The sequence below is a fragment of the Rousettus aegyptiacus genome, unplaced genomic scaffold, assembly GCF_014176215.1.
Source record: "Rousettus aegyptiacus isolate mRouAeg1 unplaced genomic scaffold, mRouAeg1.p scaffold_m13_p_9, whole genome shotgun sequence".
NCBI lineage: Eukaryota > Metazoa > Chordata > Mammalia > Chiroptera > Pteropodidae > Rousettus > Rousettus aegyptiacus.
The window spans coordinates 27,924,272-27,950,091 of NW_023416312.1; the positions used below are offsets into that span (position 1 = coordinate 27,924,272).

At 39.2% G+C, this 25,820-nt stretch overlaps 1 pseudogene; it reads left to right on the top strand.

Annotated features, from left to right (window-relative positions):
• Nucleotides 1-285: 285 nt before the first annotated feature.
• On the top strand, nucleotides 286-24,210 carry LOC107521703 (annotated as a pseudogene).
• Nucleotides 24,211-25,820: the final 1,610 nt, after the last annotated feature.

Here is a 25,820-nt window from a genome sequence, read left to right on the forward strand (position 1 = left end):
AGGGAGGGAACCCTGAAAAACTATACTCATTAACGCCTCATTAAGAGTTTAGTTCCAGAGGGGAAAAAATGGCATAGATGATAGAGACTTTGTTCATCCCTCTTGCAACCAAACCAAAGCTGTGACAAAAACACGGAGCAAATGGCAAGCAAAATCACCTGGAATCTAGATAAACAGAAGCACTGCAACTAGGGAGAAAAATAACAAATCACCCTGCAACAGTAGAAGGTAGGAGGGGGTGAAGATGCGAGGCTGCTCTGTCCCGAGCAGCTCAGTGGGACAGAGATGGCAGCAGAGGCTGCTGGCAGCTGCAGACACCTCTTCAAGGAGCTGTGTCTGCAAGCAGAGTTTCGTGGTGATGGACCTGCTTGCTCTGAGTACCAGTGCCATGTTGTCTACACAGTGGGTACCAGGGACTTACAGGGGAACACTGAGTTGTTGGAGTGAAGAACGGAGGTGAGGCTCTCTCCCAGGCAGAAGTGCCGGTGATAGCCATTGTTCCTCTGTTGAGCCCTCCCTACTCCTAGTGTACAGACTCAGGGCTGCCATAGCTGAGATGTGACCAAAGTGGATAACAGAGGTTACTTGGCCCCAGAGGATTCCCTGAAACTTTGCCTCCCCCAACTCATGGTCCCACCCAAACCACATCCAGGTGTGTCCTTGGCAGGTCCTGTGTGACTTGCTGAATGGTGCCAAGACCCACACTGGTGGCAGCTAGCCACAATTTCTGATGGGGCCTCTTGAGGCAACTATAAGCACAGCATCTGTGGATTGCTTGCTGAATCTTAACAGGTGCCCCCAGAGGGGCACAGGCTGGGGCTAAACTTAGGCTGCAGCTGACACCCTCTCAGGACTGCACCACTGGACACCTAATACACAAAGCCATGCTAATAAGACCAGGAGACTTAGGAGTTTTGCATAGTACATAGAAAAAGACACAGAGAAGCAGCCAAAATGGGAAGACAAAGAAGCAGAAACCATATGAGAGAACGGAACAGAGATCCAGGAATAATGGAGTCAAACAATCTAATAGATGCAAAGTTCAATACACTGGTTATAAAGGTGATCATTGAACTTAGGAGAAGTGTAGATGAACTCAGTGAGAACTTTAACAAAGAGGTAAAAAAACTTAAAAATGGAAATAGAAATTATAAAAGGGAACCAGTCAGTAATGAAGAACACATTATCTGAGATAAAGAGTATAGTAGAGAGAATCAACAGAGTGGATAAAAAAGATCAAACAACTGATATAGAGGATGAGGAAGCCAAGGACACTCAATCAGAATGGCAAGAAAAAAAGAAGCCAAGACTATAATAATAATTTACGGAACCTATGGGACACAATTAAATGTAAAAATATCTGGGTCATAGGTGTACTTGATGGAAGACAAGATGTTGAAGAGCTAATTGAAGAAATAATGATGGAAAAGTTTCCTAACCTGGGGAAGGAAATAGACATACAACTCCAAGAAGCTCAGAGAGTCCCAAAAAAGATGAACCCAAAGCGACCCACACCAAGACACATTATAATTAACATGCTAAAGGTTAAATACAAAGAGAGACTCTTAAAAGTAGCAAGAGAAAAGCAGTTAGTTATCTACGAGGGAGCACCCATAAGACTGGCAGTTGCTTTCTCAAAAGAAACTGCAGGACAGAAGGAATTGTTACAAAATATTCAAAGTGATGAAAACCCAGGATCCACAACCAAGAATACTTTATCCAGCAAAGCTATCATTTAGAGTCAAAAGACAGAGAAAGAGCTTCCCAGACAAAAATAAGCTAAAGAAATTCATCAACACCAAGTCAGAATTATAGGAAATGATGGAGGAACTTCTTTAAGAAGAAAAAGACATGTATCAAAAACATGAATAAAGAATGGTAATAACTACTTATCTGTTGACAAATACTTCAAATGAAAAAGAATTAAATTCTCCAACCAAAAGATAGAGTGGCTGAATGGATAAGAAAACAAAACCCCTACATATGCTGCCTACAAGAGACTTACTTCAAATTAAAAGATACACGGATACTAAAAGGAAGGGGATGGAGAAAGACATCACCTTGATGGACCTAGAAGGTATTGTGCTGAATGAAGTAAGTCAGATAGAGAAGAACAAATACCACAAGATTTCACATATATGTGGAATCTAAACAACAAAATAAACAATAACAAAAACAGAAATAAACTCATAGATATAGAGAATGTTTTGAGAGATACTAGAAGGGAGGAAATTTGGGGAGATGGAAAAAAAGGGCAAAGGGATTAAGAAGTACAAATGGATAGTTACAAAATAGACATGAAGACATAAAGCGTAGCATAAGGAAAATAGTTAATAATTTCATAAATATGTAAGAGGGAAGAGGGGTACTAGATTTAGTGGGGTGATTGTGAGTTAATAACTATTCTGTACAACTGAAACTAATATATTATTGTATGCCAACTATAATTGAAAAAATATCTCATTGAATTGTGCAATGTAAATACAAGCAACTTATTGTCTAATATACTTCAATAAAGCCAGGGGAAAAAAAGAAAAAAAAGTTTAGTTCCAATGTCAACTTGTGGCTATTGGGGGTGTCCCCAGTTGCCACTTGGTCTTGATTTCCAATTATATTAGTGAAGATGGACTCTTCCAATGAAAAGTATTAGAAAGTTAAAACTCAAACAAGTTTAAGCAAAAACTCTAAGTCATTTGTTCATCTCTGAACCAATTGTGGCCAAAGGGATAAAATGTGCTGATTATCCAAGCCTGGGTTTCTCAACCACCCCTAGGATGAATTTTACTCCTAAAACATCACAAGGACTGAAGGAGGACAGAGTTTTCTACTGGAAAAGAAGAAAGATTGGATGCTGGGCAGGCAAATAATAAATAATAATAATAATAATAATAATAATAATAATATCAACTACATTACCCTTGTGTTTGACATTCTTCACCATACTTCCCTTCCCAGCTCAGAGTCACTTTTAGTGAGTAAGGGAGAATTGATACCAATCACTAATACAATGATAAACTGCTGATTTCCTCTGTCAGGAAAAGAAAAAAACAAAACAGAGGACACTAGAATAAGCTAAAGGCTTAACTTCACTTCAGTAATTTTAAGATTTACCTTTCTATTTGCCTTTTAGCCTATTTTATCTTTCACTTAGTTACTGTTGTTCCACAAGCTCAAATAATAATAACGGAAGTCCCGTGTGCATTGATTTAAGGATTACATTTCAAATTTTAAAATGTTGATGGGTTCAATATAATTTATGCATGGTGAAGATAATAAAAATTAGGAATAGAAGGCAGAGTTATGAGAATCAAGAAGTCTGGCCATGATATGGGGTACTGACTCACAACTAACATGAGTTAGTTCCCTTACTATTCAGAGCTAGAATTTTTCGCTAGAAAAGAAGGAACTCTGTAACTACAGTTACAAACTTAGTTCCAATCTAGGCTTTGCTACTTACTAGTAATATATAGCCTATAATGAAATTACTGAGAAGTAATAAAAATTAACATCTCTTGAGCTCTAACTCTGTACCAAGCGCTTACATACATAACCCTTAAGCTTTATAAGAACCTGGGAGGGTATGCTTTACTAAATCTCTCAGTTATCAAGCGTTCTCGGTAGTAAGACATCATCAACTTGATAGCAGCTTTACAGTGTAAACAAATACTTTAAAATACATAGCGATTGTAAGGTACATCTCAATTTCAAACATTAAAGTAAGAAATGAAGATAAAGGGTTCCTTAGAACACAAGAAAGAGGAGTATTATCCCATTTTACATATGAGAACACTGAGGCTTAAGGAGGTTATGTCACTTACCTGTCCAAAGTCACACAGCTTATTTCTGGACATGGAGCCAGAATCTAATCCAAGTCTGTTTAACTGCCACTCACTACACTGCATCTCTAATGTTACCATTTCTTGGTTTCCTCGTGTATAAAATAGGGATGGTAATGTCACAGTTCCTTGGTTTCCTCATGTACAAAATGGGTACCTCCCAAGATTATCATGAGAATCAAAAGGTATTTATGAAGACATAAGTGCCTAGAGATAACTGGTGCTAATTATTTTTTTCAATAACAAAGCAATCAGAAATATATCAGATAAGTAGAAAAAAAAGAAACTAAGGGGTTGAGGATTGACAACATAGTAACCAGGTAGACTTTAAATTAAAGTGACTTCTGCCTTGGTCAGGACTTCTCTTAAATATCCTCTGGGGTAAAGGTCAATTCCATGGCATAAAAAATTCATATTATAAATTTTGGCTTCAACTGGTTGCGCTGTAGATGCCAGGTATACCTTAAGTTTGTTCAAATAGCACAGGATTTCCTTTGCCCAGACTCATCCAAATTAAACAATAAGTTGTTTTCCATTACTTAATAAGAATTGATATCTTTATTAAAATGTTTAAACATAACTAAATGTAAAGTTAAAAAAAGATAAAATCTGAGTCAAAGGTGGTATATATTCTGAATCACTTAGGTGTCATTTCTCTATCCCTTAACTCTTTCCATTCCTAATCCAGTTCTTCTGTTCTCATGTTCCATTTTAAAGAGGAAATGCTCATCTACTTAATTCTATGCCAAAAATCTTTCCTTAATATAAGACAAAGCCACTCAACTGACTCAGTCTTATTATTTGCTGTGATTACTTTCCTTCCCAACCTTCTCCTAACTTGCCTTTACTGTAGTTTTTAATGCTGTTTTTTTATCCATTTAAAGTGACTGCTCTTTAAAAGGGGCAGAAAGTAAACTTTTTCATTAGAAAAGCCATGCATTGCAGATTGCAACCTCACATGTCCCTTATCTTTCAATACTCTGCTCACTCCGGCATGATGAAATTCATAGGGCTTTCTTCATGGTGAGCATCTGTATTAGTTTCTTAAGGCTGCCATAAAAATTCACCACAAAGTAAGTGGCTTACAACAATAGAAATGTACTCTCTCACGGTTCTGGAGGCCGGAAATCTGAAATGAAGGTGTTAGGAGGGCCACGCTCTGTCTGAAGGTTCTCAGGAAGACTCCTTCATTACCTCTTCAGCTTCTGGTGGCTGCCAGCAATCCTCAGCAATCCTTAGCATTCCTTGGCTTGTAGATACATTACTCCAATCTCTGTCTCCATCTTCACATGGCCTTTCTGTGCATTTTCCCTCTGTTTCTCCTCTTCTCATAATGGTGCTTATCTTTGGATTTAGGGCTCACCCAGTTAATCCAGAATGATCTCATCTCAAGATCCTTAATTATATCTGCAAAGACCCTTTTCCCAAATAAGATCATATTTACAGGTACAGAGGACTCAGATATATCTTTTGGGGAGCCACCATTCAACCCATTATATTATCCAATTCAAAGTGATATCACTTTTAAACTGATAACATCTTAAATCTTAATTATTTCTCCCTTTTTTTCTCACTTTTCTATATTTTTGTTATGAGTGTATTTTCCTATGTAATGGAATAAAAGAGGACATTTTAAATATATAATTCTTTAATGTCCCCTAGTTTCCAATATTTGAACATTGCTCAGGAGTTACAACGTTCCTTTTCATTTATATACCACCCTAGATGCTTAGACAGGTCAGACAAACATTAGAGATAGAGAACCTAAGTTTCAAAGACTTGCTCACAATCTCCTGTCACTATAAGGCAGGGCTCCTGAATTTTTATCTCTTCATTACACACCAAATAACAAAAGGTGATCTTTTTTTTTCATTTTAAATACGTATAAAACATGGTCATCTTGAATATTAACCTCACTAGCATTTAACCTTTCGGACTTAATTAGCTCACTCAATAAGATGGCATCTAAAACATATTTTGGAAACCATTTATTTGTAGTCATCTGGTCAAAACATAACCTTTGACCTCCAGCAACTCATTCTTATATTATCTGCCTAGTATAGGAATGGCAAGAGTCTGTGAGTGATTTTCATGACAATTTTCATGACAATCTCTTTCCAAAATTAAGGATGTCTTAGTTCATTCAGGTTGCTATGACAAACTATGGTAGGTCCATGGTGGTAAATAGAATGGCTCAGTCCAGTAGAACATCCCAAAGAGTGCCCACAAAGGCCCACTTTGCAAAATATACAAAAGGCGTGTCTATCCCTTTTAGAAGGACTATGAATGCTGGAAAGCTGGTATAAAGGCAGAAAGTAAAGGCTATTATCTTCCCATGAACTTTAGAGAAAACAATATATAATCATTATGAGTAGTGTAACCTTTGGACTGCTCTGGAATGCAATATCCTTTCCAAGTGGGAAAACCCTTGATGATGTTGATTCAGTTTTGTGTCTGCATCTAATAATAAAAGAGAAGTGGGAGATTTCTGGTGGCAGGCAGCCAAGCCATTCACCTAAAGATTTGGTACGTGTGTATGTGTTTACTTTGAATTACATAAGTTACTCCCATTTAATCATTTATATTGACTTTAAAGAAGTAAACAGTACCTATATGAAAAGTTTAATTTATCACACACTACATTCAGAGATTGCTTCAGAAGTCTCTCATTTCAAAGAAAACAGTGATGTGTCTAATCTCAATCAAATCCAGTGTGCATGGAACAGAAGATCACAGATCCAGAGATGAAATAAATAACACCTGCTGGGTCCTTTGAGTAGTACATAAATTAAGAGGGGAAAATGTCTTCAGCAAGTACAATGTAATGCACATCTCTGCATACTGTCTGTTCTATGGGCCTCTTTCCCTCTCCCTCTCCCTTTCTCTCTGCACATCTGCAGGCCAAGAGGCTCTATAGACAAGCTACTGGCCTCCATTTCAGGAGTCTACCCATGCATGATGCCATACTCCAGGGTTCTTTAAGGAGAAAAGATGGCCTCCTAAACACGAGGTGTTAGTTATTATTACAGCGTGCAACCTAAAGGGATTTTCTATAATGAATATAATCATGCTGAGCAGAAGTTGAGCTGCACTGGTTCCCCAGCTCAGGAAAGGTGTCAAGTAGATTGACTGAAACACAGACCCTTATAAGAGAACTGATGATGCCTCATCCAACCCTCTTTTCCAGGCCAGTATGCCCATTCCCCAGCTGCCAGAATGGTGGTTGCTGAGAGCTCACAGCTGCCTCCCTTCTCCAGAGAATTGTTCTTGGGCAAATGGAGCCATCTGGCAAGGCAGATTATACTTTACCTCCCAACGCCACCTGCAGGGAGTCCAAAGCCAATGACTGACTGGGAAGTTCAAAAGCCAGGCCCCTTTGCCTCAAGATGCAACTAATTATATGGTGCAATCAAGCTGTAGAGCTCCCTGTGGAATCAGCTGAATCTAGTCTCCAGGTGACACTACCTCCTTTCTTAACAGTTTTCCCCTACTCCATCCTTCTTCCCTCACTCCCATTCTCCTGAGAACACTCCCCCAATAAAACACTCACTCAAGAATCCCTGTCTCAGGTTCTGTTTCTAGAATCTTGCTGAAGACACTTCCTTTATGCATAGAGCAAGAGCAATCCTAGATAGCAGAAATGCTGCCTCTTCGCAGCACCCCACCAGGAGGACCTGCACTCTGACTTCTGACTGCTGACCCAAGTCAGGTTCTCCCTCTTGCTCACCCTTTTGGCAATGAGCCACCAAATAAAACCTCTGTCTATTTAACATCATCCCCAGTCACCACTCCAGTTCAGACTCTCATGACTTCTCAGCTAGGTTAGCATTTCTTCCAAACTGGTCTTCCTGACTTTAGGCCTATTCAATGTCTTCTGGTATCTTTCTGAATTAAAAATGAATATGATCATGTTATTTTACCCTCAAACATTCTCATTGGCTACCTTAGAACCCTCAGAGTAATAATAATTGCCACCCTTTATTATATACTAAATGATTTACATTCATTATCTTATCCTGTGAAGTAAAACTACAACAAAGTTATAATTATCCCCTTTTACAGGTAAGAACATTGAGTCTCTGGAAGGCTAAAGAATTCATCCAAGGTCACATAGCTTACAGTAAAAGGCTGATCTAGAAAGAGTTCTAGCTGACTCCAAAGTCATGCTCTTAATCTCATCACTATGTTGTCTCTCAATAAATTCAGACTAAATATTCTGGCTTTCAAAGCCCTCTGTAGACAGGACACAAAATTGTTTTTTAAATTTATCTCTCTCAGTTCATCATACTCCTTACTCCAGCCAAATTAGACAACTTGCCATTCCTTCAATACATTTTGAATATCCCTTTCCTGCTCCTTCTGTTTTATCTGGCTAGAAGGCCCTCTGCCCACAGCTCTACCTGTCACACCCTTGTGGCAGACTGCACATTCTCTTCTACAGTGGGAACTTGATCCTCGCCCCATTGAGATGGCTCATGCCACCTGCCTCCGAATCTGGGCTAATCATAGTGACTCATTACCAGTAAAATGTGGCATAAGTGTTGCTGCTTGACATTTAAGGCTAGTTCAGAAAAGTCCACACAACTTTTGCCTGAGACTACTACGCTATAAAGGACACATGTAGGCACTCCAGTTGGCATCCCAGCCAAGCTCCCAGCTGAGTTCCACTGACAGTCAACATCAATGCTAGCCCTGTGGGTGTGCCATCTTGGACATTCAAGCACTTGAGTTTTCAGATGACTGCAGCCCGTTACATCTGATCCAAACCACTTAAAGGACTCCAAGCAACAACTGCTCAGTTGAAACCTTCCTAAATTCCTAAACGTAAGATTTTTAGCAAACTAAAATGATTGTTTAAGGCCACTAATTTGGAGGGTATTGTTGTATAAATTATTATACAACCATAGTAACTATGATAGCCCTACAATCTGCCAGTGGCTTCGTTAAATGCCAATTCTGTAGGAAGCCTCCCTAACAAGATTTAATTTCTACTTTTCCAAAATTCTCATAACAATTAGCTTCTCAAATATGTCACTTATTACAGTTGGCCTTATATGACAGTTATTTGTATGCTTGCCTTTTCTCTCTAATCTGCACATCTGAGAGTAAGAAGAATGCAGTATTAATAATCATTAATCTTTATATTCTGTAACTACTAACCCACTGCCTAGTACCAAGTAGATCCTTAATAAAGTTATTATTGTGAACTAAATTAAAGAGATAAGAAATGTCTTATTCTCCACTAATAGGAGAGAATTGCACACCTCTAGGCCTAATAGGATTGCAGCATTTTGCTGTACTTCAGACCCAAACAAAAGAGTAAAACTTGCCAATAAAAAGAGTAAAAAGCCCCATTAAATAGGAGAGATAGTATAGTGTTGTATCACTGAAAACAGTGGGTTCTGCCAGCCTGGCAAGGAATGTCAGCTCTATCACTTACCTGACCTTGGTAAGCTACTTCTAATTTCAGACTTTCAGTTATCCCCTTTATAAAGTGGATTAATAGTGCTCACCATTTAGAGTTGTCCTGAGAAGAAAATTAGATAATTTCTGTAAAGCATTTTCTCTGGTGCTTCAATAATAAGTCTTTAATAAATGGGAGCTATTTGTAGGATAAATAGTGAGTGTAAATTAAAGTTCCAGGGACAACATCAATTTCACAGTTTCATTCTTTTCTGCGCAATGATTTGTCACATAAATCACCAAGACTCCTTTTAAATATATTCAAAGACTATAAATAATCTTTTGCCAGACCATTTGTCCTGAGTTTTGTTTGAAAAATATGGTCACCAAACTCATAGAACAAAGGACCAAAATCTCCTGTCAACCCCTGTCTTGTGCTTATCATGAGTACAGGGACCAAGCCTTAGTTGTTCTTCCATACTGCAGCAGGTACTCTGAGGAAGGAAGGTATCTTAAACTGGAATTGATTGCCAGCTTCTGTTCGGATAATACTGATCTCAAGTTGTTGCCGTGGTGGCTTAGACTGTAGATATGCATCCTAGGGACACTAGATAAGGTAAGACCCCAAATGTGGCATTTAGAAGCAAAATGTAGACATTATTAAATGAGGCACAATTCCAGGGCTTACCACTTATACTGCTGTATTCCAGAGGGTGTCATTCATATAGGATACAATACAATGGTGTCCCCTGGAGTTTTGCAACATGACAGCCTGGATCTCAGTGAATGTTATATGAATGTTACCCAATCTGCCTTCTATATTTCAGAAGAAAAAGAAGCTAGGCACACACTCCACCCCAATCTGTATCTCTAAGTTCTCTCAAGTTTAAGTACCAAGAAGTACTTTATTCTGGAAAAGAGGATAAATAATGTGTGCAGTGATAATTTTACAAGATGTAAAGACATACTTTCAAACTATTATCTAACTTGAAAGTCTCAAAACAGATCTAGCTTTCATATTTTTCTTAAACAGAGAATACTCTTTTGGCATAAACTTTTCTTTAAAAATGTTCTATTTTTTTTTTCTCAAAAAAGTCCCCCTTCCTCCACCAAAATGAACAAGCAAATGAACTTGTTCAAAACTCTACTCATTATGCAACATCGACATTTATGAGCAGGACAACAGTAGGGAATGTAATGAAAAAAGATCATTTGAAACTCCCCCCCACCTCCCCCAAACGACTTTAAACATAATGGCTAAAAAAAAATTCTTGGCTTTATTCTTAATGTGTGCATTTTTATTATGTGTGGGGATTCCTTTGGGTGGCTTAGACAATACAAAACCAATGCTGAATCATAAACCTGGGCTATACCCAAAAAACCCAGAGGCAAGGCAATGTGTTCACAGTATGGAATCTGCTAGCACTAGGAGTCTTGGAAGATCTTGCTTAATCCATCCTAATCTCTTCTGTTTCAGCTTTTCTGTTTCCTTTTTTGTTGTCCTCAATGGAAACAGGAAAACCTCTCACCATTAAAACCCCTTGCTACATAGCTACATAGAAAGTCAATCTTTCCTCTTGAGTACAGGTCATTGGTTTCCCAAACATTTACCAGAAGAGAAAACCCTGCCACCCACATGCTCTGGCTTCTTTTTTTTGTTTGTTTTTTGTTTTTTCTTTTTGGCTGTCTGTGCCAGGCCCTGAATGAACTGGGAGACTGAAGCAGTGGGAGGGAAGTATGGGTATTGTTAGTGTAAAAGAATTGAAATAGGACAACATGAAGTGAAAAGTGGGGCTGTTGACACTTGAAGACCAGGAGCCTTTCTCCTGAACCACCTTCTTCTGTACCAAACATACTTCCCTAGTGTTAAGACCTTTCATCATAATCGATGAAAGCTCTCTAATAATAATAACCACAATTCCTGCTACTATTTCAATACCCTTTATAGAATTCCTACCAAAAACCAAACGCATTGAACCTTCATAATAATTTTGCATGATAGATGTTATATTACTGTTTTATTGAAAATAAAGCTGAGACTCAGAGAGATAAGAGCACAGAGTTAGAAGGCAGTAGAGCTGTGATTGTAATCTCAAATCTGCTGATCTGAAAGCTCCAAGCAGGCTGCCTCTGGTTTATGCAAATCACACTGTAGCTTAAACCATATACTACCTAAAAGCGTTGGTCAGTTTTGGACTCAGCAGCAGAATTTCCCTGTGGGTCCCAAATATTTTCCTCCCATCTGAGTATTACATGCTCTGTCAAGATTTTCAAACAATAAGATACCAGTCCTGACATCTTGTTATATCCTAAAATACACTAACCCTTCCCTTTGCTCAGGGCATTTCCTACCATATACTTTTCAGCCTTCTTTGGCACCCATAGCAAAGTGGAAGGGCCATTGAGTCAGTGGTCACATGGCTATTGAGATAGAAACATAACTTTTAAAGCAGAAATGTGTCCCTGTTCCTCTGGAAACAAAGTATGGACACACACTGCACCAAATATACCACCACCAAGATAAGATACAGCATATATTCATTCTTTTAGTAATATTTGGTTAGCAATTAAGATGATAAGATTTTTCCTAATACTTTCTTATATCATTAGGATGAGTCTAAATTGATATAAACTCTATGAAGGACAATAGAGCAATATCTATGAAATCCATAAAAATTATATGTGCACATACCATTTGTCTTGGATGAGCTTCCCTAGAAACAGAGGCTGAAACAGGGATTCTTGTGCAGATGACTTATTGAGGGAATGTTCTCAGGAGAAACCTGCAGGGGAGTAAGAGAAGCAGGGTGGCAGGAAAAGGAGCTAGAACAAGATGTGGCTTCAGATTAGTCCAGCCTCAGCCTGATCCCACAAGGAGCTCTCGAGTAAAAATTATATGGCAGAAGTTGTCCTGCCCAGAGACAAGGAGGCTTGGCTGTTATATGCACACATCTGTCAGTCATTGACCAAAGGCTGTTTCCAGAAGGGTGTGTAACTTCCATGACATCTGTGGGCCAGGCAGCAATTGTCAGTCAACAGCAGTTTGCCAGAAAAGAAAGCAGGTGTGAGTTTTTAGCAGCCAATATCTGCAGCGGCTAAAGAATGTCTATACCAGTCCCATAAAAGGGATCTGGGCCAGGCACCAGTGATGCCTGCCATCGGTTGACCCAATAATTCCATATCTAGTAATGTATCCTCACATACATTTGAAAACATACAAAGTGATTCATGTACAAGTTTGTTCATTGCAACACTGTTTATAATTGGAAAAGTCTCATCCATAAGTGACTGTTTAATTACAAGATGATACATTCATACAATGGAATATTGCACGGATATGGGAAAAATAAGAGTAAAGAAACTTTCCATGTATAGATATGGAATGACTTCAAATACATATTTTTACCTGAACGAAGCAAGGTGCAGAATACAATATATATATATAGTATGCTGCTATATGTTTTCTTTAAGAACATATATACGTATTTGTTTATATGTACTTAAGTTAACCCTGAGAGAATAGACTGGGAACACTTTGGTTGAAAGAGTGGGAGGGAAAGTTTTCAGTGTGTATCACTTTGTATTTTGTGAATTTTATACTACATAAATATATTACCTATTCAAATGAAATAAATGAGGATGGACGGATAAATGGATGGATGAATGGATGGACAGATAGATAGATGATTGATAGATACATAGATAGATAGATAGATAATAGGTAGATAGATAGATAGATAGATAGATAGATAGATAGATAGATAGATAGATGATAGATGTCAGAGAGACAGACAGACCAAAAGAGAGAGATGATAGATAGATGATAGATTTATTGATTGATTGATTGATTTGCTCTGAGACCCGGCCAGGAGTTTCTGCCACTCCTTTGACGACCAAAAGGGGCAGAACCAAAAGAACATTTAAAACCCAATTATTTTCCTATTCAAAAGTAACTTTATTCCTGATGATTGCTAATATAGTTTCTGTACTTGTAATTTCTAGTTTAACCAATAGCCTCTTACTTTCTGACATATTTCAGGTCTTCTACCCATCCTTATTAGTCATACCTCCCCATAAACTTTGATTTCTTTATCAAGATGAAGTCAACGAACTATTACAACTACAACAGGCTCTCTTTGAAATCTGAACCAAGATGTAGTACCAAGCTATAAATGATAATTTTTATCATTGAAAAATGTATTTGAGTGCTAATTTTATCAATCAGAAGCTAACTGATGTATTAAGACAAAATGGCTCTGTGGCTAAATAAATTTAGGCTAAATTTAGGCTAGATTTCTGCACTTCGGGACTTATCAGAGCCTTTAATGTTACAATGTGCATTTTGAATCTCCTAAGATGCAGAATTCTCTCTGAAACTACTTGACTGCAGAATTGGAGATGGGCTCAGCTAAGCAATTCTTGTTTGGGCTCTCTCAATGACTGCAGTCATCTGAAGGCTCAACTGAATTGGACATCTGAAATGGCTCATTCATATGGCTGGAATTTTGGCTGGTGGCTGGAAATTTATTTCAGCTGTCAGCCAGAGTTACCTTCACTTGTCCAACAGCATGAGGGTCTCAGAGTAGTTGGATTTCTTACATGGCACCTGGCTTCCCCCACAGCAAGTGTCCCAAGAGAACCAAGCAGAAGGTGCATGGCTTTCTATGAACTTGCCTCAAAAGTCATGTAGATTGCTTTGCAGAGTCTATTGATTACAAATGAGTCACTAATGTCAGCCAAGATTCAGGTGGAGAGGCCATAGAACCCACCTGGGAAGGGTGTCAAAAAATTGGTGCACATTTTTTAAACTGCCACAATTCATTATTGCTTTGATTGTACAGATAGCCTCCAAAAAATACATTTTACCAAAAACAATTGAATCCATGCTGCTGAAAAGACAAAGTGATAGTGTATGCATTTCAGCCTCAAATACAGGGTTTACTCAAGTACTTGGAGTATGCTGTATAAACATGCATTGCCATTTAATCAAAAGCAAAGCTGGTTTCTGCATGAACCTGCTCTGGACCATGAATCATGCTTATTATAGAATCATGCCATGTGTTAACTGCGTGTTTCACTGACTTATTTTTTTAATTGACAAATAAAGCTAGTTTCAAGATTAATGACAGAATATAAGAAAGAAAGAGTTATCAAGTGTTCTGTGTCTGTCTATTTGATAACCATACCATTTATGGCAACTATGAAGAAACTGTAGCATTTATAGTCAATTAATTTCACCATGATTCTGAGTATTGAACTGTACATTCTTTTTGAAACTATCTTGAGGGAATGAAATAATGTTCTATGGTTTACTTTGACAAAAAGAACCAAAAACTCATTAATCTTTAGTACAGGAACTTTGACTTTTCTGTTTAGACCATCAATATTACTTTAGTCTTTCAATAATATTTGTCTATAGAAGTAAAATTGAACATCCAAATAAAAGAAAATGCTGACATCCTTTACCATTCAACTAAAGGAAGAAAATACCAGAAGGATTTTATTTCATTGGGACAATGAATCAAAAATGAGGACCCCCTACACTTAAGCGTATTATGAGATTCCCCATCAGCAAGACTGAGAATTATATAACTACAAGTATCTTCAGTAAAATGACATTAGCAGTAAAAGCTCAGAGTATGTGAGTAATGCATAATTAACACATTTGGAAAATCATGTGGTTAAGACAAGTAAATCTTTGACAACCTCTTAATGTACAAGAAAGATTTTACATACTCAGTGCGGGGAGGAAAGTAAAATAGGCTGAATGAAGAAGAGGTTTGAAAAAGATGGCATAATTTTTAAGTGGGAGGGAGGCATGGGTCTTTGTCCCAGATCCTTGTGCATTCGTTTAGGTAAATTGGTCAAGGAGCTAGAAGCAAAAGTGATTCTGTCTCCTCTGCCGAAGCCGGGTATTAAGATACCTCACAGACCAGCACTGAAGAGGTAAACTAGAGCAGTAAAGTGCATCCTCAATGACAGGTGACACAAAAATCAGGGGGAAGAACCAATGAGAAATGGCTCAAGACTGGAGGGAAGGCTGGCTTGCTGAGGATAGCTGATGAGTAAAACAAACTCTGATGAAACACTGGGCATGGCCTTCTCAATCAGAGACCAGTGTGTAAGGGGCTCATGTCACTTTACTAAGAATGGTCCCGCTCCACATCTTTCATGTTTTTCTTGCTATTAATGAGTCTACGGGAGATACTATCTGGACCATGTTAAAGATTCGGTGTATCTTAAAACTGGAAAGGACCTGCAAAATCATTTGGTTCTGCCATTTTTTGCTTTTAGAAAAGTCCTCTGGCTCTCAACACATGACAATTTCCTCATTTTCAAAGGTCCTTTGGTTCAACTGTCAACTTTGCATGGTTACCACCCACTTCTAAGGTCTCCTTTCCAAACTCTATTTTCTAAGAGCTCTCTGTGAACTCCACACTCTTAGAATTGTTCATGATTTCCAACTTGGCAGTTATTGTGGTCAAATACCACAACTTCCCAAACTTCTCCCCAAGTTCTCATTTTGCTGCTGGAGAGAAAGTTGGTTGGGTCATTTCTAAACACTTGAGAATTGTGGTAATTTCCTGGAAAACTTCTGAGCACCACCTGCTCCATCCAGTGCTTCATGCTAGAAAGAAGCATCAGTGACTATTTCACCAACCTTGTAGCAATGGCCTTCAAACCCACTCCCCTGGCTTCCCCACATTATATAACCTCTTAAGTCTTTGGTTTCCTGCAATACACAGAGTGGCTCTGTTTTCCTGACCTAATCTTGTCTTACTGTCAAAGTTTGCTTGTATTGAGAGATGCCTAAGTTCTCCCACTGCACAGTAAGAGCCAAGATTGCTACTCCAAAGCAGGAGTTCTGGGAGCAGGAATTCTCAGAGTGCGGGGTGCAGTAGTGCTTGGCACAGGAATCACAAACACACTGGACCAAGTGTGTTTTCGCTTAAGCAAAAAATATATGGAAGAGGTATTTTAAGGATACTGAGGTGTGTCCTAGAACTAAAAGAGGAGTTATACAATCAGACTTCAGGAATGGCAGAGAACAGGACTTGAGAAAAATGGGGAAATAATGATTTCCTCTCTCTTCATCTTTAGGTTTTGCTTCTTTCTGTATTTCTCCTTTGCTCTTCTCTTTATCTGCAGAAAGATCTTCTCTGCCTCCCAAGCAAATGGAAGCAAAAATCCTAGATTAGTTTGTACAAAAGAAGAAGGTAGAGATAGGAAGAGGGCCATTCTCCTGCACCAAACCTCTATGGGCGTCGAGTTCACAAAACTTTGAATGCAGTCTGTGCATACAACAACTGAAGCCTCAGCCTGAAAGAAGGCATACCTGGGGACCCATTGAGAGGGAAATCTGAGTGGGTGCAGAATCATATTCCAAGAGGAACCAAAGGTTCATTGTGGAAGTGGTGGGTTCGCTTTTTACATTGAAAGCCAATGGTTCTTCCATAGGACATGGAATGGCAAACCCAGGAAATAGAAGGCATTCATGTTCCTTGTATTCAATTTCCTGCTACTAAAGCGGGGCTGAATTGAGGCAACTGCCAATTAGCTCAACATAAAAAGTCAGAATGTAAATGAAAATAAAACAAAGAAAAAGGAAGACAAGGAGAAAGGAAAAGATACTCCAAATGAAAGTGCAAACAAAAATTCTAGTATTCATGAAGAAATCTTATCTAAGGAAAAAACATCTAATAAAGAATCTGAGCTAGACTGGTCAAGATGGCCTAGAAGGTAGAGGCTGTGCATGCCTCCTCTCACAACCACACCAAAATTATAACGAAACTACAGAGCTACCAGTACACAGAGTCACCTGAGGTCTGGCTGAATAGAAGCCCTACAACTAGGGACAAAAATAACAGAACAACTCAAATCAGTAGGAGGGGTGGAGACACAAAATGGCCTGGTCCCACAACTGCATATGGTGATAGAGAATCAGAAGATCTATCTTGGCTATAGAGCCCTCTCCGCAACCTGAGGAGCAAGGGGTCCCGGCCCCACACTGTGCTCCCCAGCCCAGGGTTCCAGTACCAGGAAGAGAAGTCTCCACAACCTCTGAAAACCAGCAAATTGTTGATGACTGAGATAGAGGGCTACAGGAATCACAGACATTCCTCTTAAAGGGCCCATGCCCGGCCTTACTCACTGATGGACTCACTCGCTCTGAGCTCCAATGCTGGGGCAGCTGCTCACAGGCGCCAGGGGCATACGAGGAGATGCTGAGTTGTCAGGCTTCAGAGTGAGGGATGGAGGGGCAGCTCTCTCCTGGACAGAAGTGCTGACAGTATCCATTTTTTCTTGATTGATTTCTCCCCCTTCACTGCCTGTGGAGGAACACATCAACCTGGATAACACAGGTCGCTCTGCCGAGGTGATTCCCGTAGACTCTGCCTCTCCCAACTTGTGGGTGTACCTAAGCCTCTTCCAGTGGTTTATTCCATACAAATGTCTGCATTTTATTTTATTTTATTTTATTTTATTTTATTTTATTTTATTATTAGTTTCAAGTATACAGTATATTGGTTAGACATTTACGTAGTTTATGAAATGATTCCCCTGATTACTTTATCTTCCCTTTGGCTCTACGCATAGCCATTACATAGGGAATGATTGCATTCCCTATGCCATACTCCCCATCCCCATGACCATCTATCAACTACTAATTTGTACTTCTTTAAGCCTTCGCCCCTTTCTCTCGGCCCAACACCCCTCCCTGCTGTCTGTCACCAGATTGTCCTCTATATTTGTGAGTCTGTTTTTGATTAGTTTATTCTTTTAATTCCTTAGATTCCTCATATAAGTGAAACCATGTGGTATTTATTTTTGTCTGTCTGACTTATTTCACTCAGCATAATAACCTCCAGGTCCATTTATGTGGTTGCAAATGATAGGATTTCATTTTTCTTTTATGCCTCAGTAATAATCCACTGTATATATGAAGTGTAACTTCTTTAGACAATTGTCTGTTGATAGGCATTTAGGTTGCTTCTATATCTTAGCTATTGTGAATAGTGCTGCCATGAACATAGGGATGCACAGATCTTTATGAACTATTGTTTTGATTTTCTTTGGATAAATACCTAGAAGTGCAATTACTGGGTCAAAAGGTAGATCCAATTTTAATTTTCTGAGAAACCTCCAGACTGTTTTCCATAGTAGCTGTACCAATTTGCAATCCAACCAATAGTGTCTGAGGGTTCCAGTTTCTCCTCATCCTCGCCAACAGTTGTTGTTCTTTGATTTATTGATGATAGTCAACAAATGGCCTGTCTTGGCTCCTGCTGTGGACAGTCCTAAAATCTCTCAAAGGCCTACAAAACCCAAAGAAACAGCATCTGTCCATGGCGTGCACTGTACCTCTTGCTGAGCAGCTCTAAGCCCTGCACTACTAGCAACTGGCCTTGGTTTCTGGCTTGGCCTTTCAAGGCTCCAGCACAGGTGGCAGCAATCTGTGGATTGCTTGGTGGCTCTTACCAGATGGCCTTGAAGGTACACAGGCTGCAACTGAAGTTGGCCTCCAGCTGGACCCCTCCCAAGACTGTGCCTCTGGAACCCACAGGACACCTACTACATAAATCCACTCTACTAAGACCAGGAGACTTAAGAGACCTAATATATAGAAAAAGACACAAGGAGGCAACCAAAATGGGGAGGCAAAGAAGCATGTCCCACATGAAAGAACAAAACAAAGCTCCAGAATAAGAATTCACCAAAATGGAAGTAGCAATCTTCCAGATGCAGAGTTCAAAATACTCGTTATAAGGATGCTCAATGAATTTAGGGAAAGAGTAGATGAACTCAGTGAAAACTTTAACAAAGAGATAGAAAACATAAAAAGGGACATGGAAAACATTAAAGGGGACCAGTCAGAAATGAAGAATATAGTATTTGACATGAAGAGTACATTAGAGGGAATCGACAGAGTGGATGAAGCAGAGGATCGAATCAGCAATATAGAGGATGGGGTAGCAGGGGACACCCAATCAGAAGAGCAACAGAAAAAAAATCCCCCCCAAAAAATGAAGATAGTTTAAGGAGCCTCTGTAACATCAAGGTTAACAACATTTACTTCATAGGGGTTCAAGTAGGTGAAGAGAGAGAGCAAGGAATTGAAAACCTATTTGAAGAAATAATGACAGAAAGCTTCCCTAACTTGGTAGATGAAATAGACGTACAACCCCAGGAAGTACAGAGAGTCCCAAACAAGATGAACCCAAAGAGGCCCACACCAAGAAACTCATTATTAAAGTGCCAAAGGTTAAAGACAAAGATATAATCTTAAAAATAGCAAGAGAAAAGCAATTAGTTATCTACAAGGGAGCTCCCATAAGTCTGGTAGCCAATTTCTCACCAGAAACTTTTCAGGACAGAAGGGCTTGGTACAAAATATTCAACATGATGAAAACCCAGGATCTACAACCAAAATTACTCTACCCAGCAAACCTATCATTTAGAATCAAAGGACAGATAAAGAGCTTTTCAAAAAAGAAAAAGCTAAAAGAGTTCAACACCACCAAGCCAGTATTATAGGAAATGTTGAAGGGACTTCTTTAATAAGAAGAAAAAAATATGTATCAAAAAATGAATAAAGAATGGCATTAACTACATATCTATCAACAAGTACTTCACATAAAAAAGAATTAAATGCTCCAGTCAAAAGATAGGGTGGCTGAATGGATAAGAAAACAAGACCCTTACACAGGCTTCCTACAAGAGACTCACTTCAGATTAAAAGACACACACAAATGCAAAGTAAAGGGATGGAAAAAGATATTTCATGATGGACTTAAAGGGTATTATTGTGTTGAGTGGAGTAAATCAGATAGAGGAAGAGAAATGTCATATGATTTCACTTATATGTGGGATCTAAAGAACAAAATAAACAACAATAAAACAGAAGCAAACTCATAGATATAGCAGACATTTTGAGAGTTACCAGATGGGGGGCATGGGGGAGATGGTGGGAAAAAGGGAAGGGATTAAGAAGTACAAATCTGTAGTTACAAAATAGTCATGGAGGTATAAATTATAGCATAAGAAATATCATCAATAACATTCCAATAGCTATGTATGGTGTCAGAGGGACACTAGATTCATTGGGAGGATCACTTTTTGAATTATACGGATATCTAATCACTATGCTGTACACCTGAAACTAATATAATACTGTATGCCAACTGTAAGTGAAAAATAAAAAATATTGCTAAAAAATAAAATAATAAAGAATCTGATATGAACTCAATACAGATGAAGTCAATATTAGGAACAGAAAAAAATCTTTAAAATAATTTTGTTTGGGATGTTCGAGAGATCAGTGAAATTACAACACCTATTAAGAGGGTAGGGCTCCTTCTCCCCATCCTCGGGTTTCTGACCACTTTTCCCTCCTCCAGGAGCTGGGCTTGGTGACTGCTCTCCATTGTACTCCAGATGCACTCTCGTCTGTTAAGACTCCTTGTGGAATTTCTGTTTTCCTGTTTTTCCACAGTTGTGAGTTCTTTCTTTCTTTCTTTCTTTCTTTCTTTCTTTCTTTCTTTCTTTCTTTCTCTCTCTCTCTCTCTCTCTCTCTCTCTCTCTCTCTCTCTCTCTCTTTCTTTCTTTCTTTCTTTCTATTAATAGACTTTATTTTTAGAGCAGTTTTAGGTTTACAGACAAACGGAAAGTACAGAGGGTTCCCAAATGTCCCCTCTCCCCTACCAACCCACAGTTTCTCCTATTATTTTCATCTTGTTTTAGTTTGGTACATTTGTTACAATTGATAAATCAATACTGAAACATAATTATTAACTAAAGTCTACAGTTTACATTAGGGTTCATTCTTGGTGTTATATATGCTATAGGTTTTAAAAAATGTAATGACATGTATCCATCATTACTGTATCATACAGGATAGTTTCACTGCCCTAAAAATCCTCTGTGCTCCACCTATTCATTCCTCTCTCCTCCCCAACCCATCAACCACCAATCTTTTTACTGTCTCCATAGTTTTTGCCTTTTCCAAAACAACACATAGTTGGAATCACATAGCATATAGCCTTTTCACAATTTTTTTTCACTTAGCAACACGCATTTAAGTTTCTTCTATGTTTTTTCATGGCTTTATAGCTCATTTCCCTTTAGCACGGAATAATACTCCATTGTTGGAATGTGCCACAATTTATCCATTTACCTACAGAAGGACATCTCATTTGCTTCCAAGTTTTGGCAATTGTGAATAAAGCTGCAGGCTTTTGTGTGGACATAAGTTTTCAATTCCTTTGAAAGCGTGATTGCTGGTGGTATGGTAAAAATACGTTTAGTTTTGTAAGAAACGCTCAACTGTCTTCCAGAGTGGCTGTACCATTTTGCATTTCCACCAACAATGCATGAGACTTCCCATTGCTCTACGTCCTCACCAGTATCTCGTGCTGCCAGTGTTCTGGATTTTGACCATACTAATAGGTGTGCAGTGATATCCCACTGTTGTTTCTATTTGCAATTTCCTAATGACGTATGATGTTGAGCATCTATTCATATGCTTATCTGCCATCTGTATATCTTCTTTGGTGAGCTATCTGTTCAGTTCTTTCACACATTTTTTAATTAGGCTGTTTGTTTTCTTATCGTCAAGTTTTTGATGAATGCCTTTATTTAATAACATACTTTAGAAAAGCCAAATCTCCAAGTTCTCCCAGGGCATTAACTACAGGCCACCCTTCTGTCCCCTGAGATGTTTAATAGACCTTAAGCTGAGTTTTTCCCTCTTTCCTGACTCTCAAGGGAACTTTTTGATCTGTGAACATGGACCATAGAACTGCATGGGCCACCACTGGTAGACTTACTTCAGGGCCCAGTTGCTACCTAGAGCTGCAGCCAGTGCATCTGGCCCATCCTGCCAGCAAGGGAACATTTGTAGCCCACAGTGCTATCACACTTGTGACAAATAAAACAAACGTTAATAACTGTCAAGATTTATTTGCAGTCATGTCAGAACACCCCCTCCCCAAGATCCAGTACACCTCTCTCCAAGACTTTCTGAATCCCACATTTTTTTTTACAATTGGTAAGAGATTGAATAACACTCAAGTTTTATTGAACATGAAGCACCATTAAAATTGAGGCAGCTTTATTTTCTAAAGGATAAAAATTGTTTTGTATTGAATATCCAAACTCTATTTTATTCTGTCATCTATTCAGTTGGCAGAGCCAAAAAGGAAATTAAAGAGTCGTTAAATACAGAAAATGTGAATCTCACATTTTAAAAGAGATCCAGAAATATAGGTGAGTGGAGGTTGGGAGAGCAGAACAGCACTGAGATTCTAAGCTGGCTGCAGCAACTGTTCAGGTTACACTCACTCTTTTGACCTACATGGTGAGCACTGCCCAGTGTTCTTTTACACACAGCTTGTGAAGAGTGTGTAGGAAAAAGTGGCAGATCTTCAACCTGAAACAAGGGTGGAAAGAATTATAGAAAAAACTAAATATAGAATTTGATTGGTACAGGGGTTACGTATTATGCATCTGATTCTTCTGTCAACTGGTTTTGACTTGAAGCATCTGATGAGCTTGTTCTTGCTTCTCTGACCTCAAAGCACGGGGGATTTTACATTCGCTTGAGAACACTGCCGTTATGACAAACATCAAAATCTGGCAATAACTTCATTAAAGAAAATAAGAAAAATCATCAAAGAAGAAGTTGAAGGAAGCTGGTGAGAAGAGAAAAAAAAAAGATGACACTTTCAACATGGAGAAGAAATAAACAGAGCTCAGGTTTTCCCAAACTGGCTTCACAGCTCTCGCTGTTGGTAAGAAGAAGAAGGAGTACTCTTAGGGCTCTAAGTGACCTCGGATGTTAATGAAATTTCAGAAAGAAAAATAGGCCCAGAAAAAAACAGGCACAAGGAGCATAAGCCTATGGGAATGTGGGAAGACCTCCCACTCTTGCTTCAACCTTCTGCTCTGCTTCTGAGAACAGTTTGCTTCACAAGGTCACTGCCATGGTCTCTGACTGATTTGGACCTGAAGCAGCTGCTCAATTAGTCTCCAAAAAGAAGACTTTTCCATGATACGGATGATATAAAAGATTCCTGTGGGGTGAGACTGGACCAGGAATTCAGACAGTTCTCTTCCATTCCTGAAAGCCAGTCAGTGCCCCCTGGAGATGCACATTGATGAGCTGGGGGAGAGTGTGAACAGAATTCTCCATCCAGGACATTAGTGACATACTTTTGGGCATGGAGGTACAAACCTGGAAGCTGAGCAGCCAGGCATGTTCTGAGATACAAGGTCATCTGACTTCATTCCTTCCCTGAAGCAAGGATTCTCTGGTCATAGTTGCTCAAAAATTTCATCTCTGGGAGCTGGGAGGTCATACATCTGAAGGAGCTTCTATAGAAACTTCAGCTATTGGCAGGGCACTGCAAGAGCAGATGGCCAAGTACCAGGAGGAATGCCAGGCACACACACATAAGCAAAGATTGCAGAGATGCTGGAAGAGGAGAAAAACAAGGAGCCAAGAGAACAGATATGTTCTGGTGAGGAAGAGGGAAAGGGGAGCAGAGCCTGTAAGAAATTGCAATGGAATTCTGAAATCAGGGAGATGCTGTCAGGTGGTGCAGATAAAATCGGAAGGCTGCGATCTGGAAAGAAACAAGAACCAGAGTGGGGAGCACTGTATAAAAGCTTTTCTGGATACTGAAGTCCAAACTCTCTGGCTCAAAGACTGAGTGCAGACCAGGTCTTTGTGTAAGGAGAGCAGATCATACTGTGGGTCCCTGACATAGATACTGACCAAGAAGAAAGTAATGGCTCCTTCAAAGTCAAGGTGAAGGAATCACAGACTAAGCCTCGTAAAAAGTTCTTATCTTATCAGCCCAAATTGGCAGCTCGATTGCTTTTCATAAGTCACAAGTCTTTTTGCACTAAAGTAAAAAAGGGAATTTTTCCAAAACCCGAATCTCTGGACCATCACTTTCTAGCTCTCTAAAATCATTCCCTCAGTAATATGGCCAAACAGATATTGGCACTGGAGCAGTCTGAGGAGAAAAATCCCAAGAGTTCTGGGTACAAAGAGCTCTCCTGCTAGGTCCCTAAGAACAAAGCTTTCCCGAAGAACAACAGTCTGAATTGAGATACCTCAGAGTCCAGACCAAGTCAGTCTTGTATCCAGTCATTGTAGAGTACAAGGGCATCACTCCCATACCCCACCTAGTTCCATTTGACAACAACCCCTCAAAAATCAAATCTTCCTCAATGTCCATTGATCCACGGTAGCCTCTTCAGGAGGAACTTCAGCCCCCAACACAGTTGTCGTAAAAACCAAGCCTCATTCTCCACTTCCCTGAGTCACATGGCAAAATGACATTCTACCACTCTTCAGGGCTATCTTACAAGGCTCCCCTTGCTGGCTCTAGCTCCCAACACCACATTGTTTCTAGTAGCTCTGCGCTGGAGGAACAGCAACACAGAGCTCCAATTCCTCCTGAAAACTTGCTCTGAGGTATGTACAGCCTGCCTCCACAGGACAGTCCCAAGCCCATAGTATACAAACCTTCTGTTCCCAAGAAGCTGGCCTTAGTAGTCAAATGAAGATTCTAGTGATGGGAAGCAGGAAGGAAAAAAGATACTGACCTCATCCCCGAGGCCCACTGTGATTAACTGCCCATGCTCCTCAAAAGGAACTTCTCTGTTACTCTGGGCTTCAAAGCTATGTTGCTGGACAGTTAATGGAGAGACAGATCTTGGGATGGAGAGAGTTCTGGGTTTGGAATATGGGAGCATATGTGCTTTTGAGTTCTAGCATGGTGGCAGATCAGTTTGTGCACCTGCATTTTAAATCTTCCAAACACCTTGGCATTTAGACAGAGTGCCTCTTGAAATCCCATAGACCAAGGGTTCCTTCTGACTGCAAGAAGATCCATGGGATAGTCATGGTGTCTTTTCAATCCTCAGACAGTGCGGTCAACAGGAGTAAAACCTGAATTAAAGCCACAACTGGGAGACCTAGCTTTGTCTCTTTGAAAATATATTAAGAACACTTGCTGTGTACTCATTGTGGGGGACAATTTCTCCTCTGACATGACAGTGAAGCTCTTTTAGAAAAAAAGGCATGTAGATACATCAATCTAGAGACAATTGTGATAGGATTTTTAAAGGCATTTACTTTGGGTTCAGTTTTCACCATTACCATTAAATGCATTAGATAGAATAGGGCTGTTCACAGCATACCTTATTATAGAAAGACATAATTTCAATGCCTTTACCATAGAGCAGAATTAGATAAGTCACAACCATTTTAGCCCTCTGAGTACTTCTCAAAGATCTCTTTAAAAAGACGTGTCTGTTTTTGAAACAGAGCCAGTTTTATTTAGTTGAGCTTTTTACAGTTGAATTCTATAAATCTGTGTCATCTCGACTTGAAGGTCTCCTGGGCCCAGAACACTCAATTCCCAATCTATCCAGAATCCAAGTTTTGTTTATCCAGAGTTCATACAAGTGGACCTCCTTAAAACCCTTTGTTTGGTCAAATCTTCATCTCTTTATGGGCAGAGGTTATGAGGAGTTCCAAGTCACAGATAGGCCAGTTTGTTTTATTAG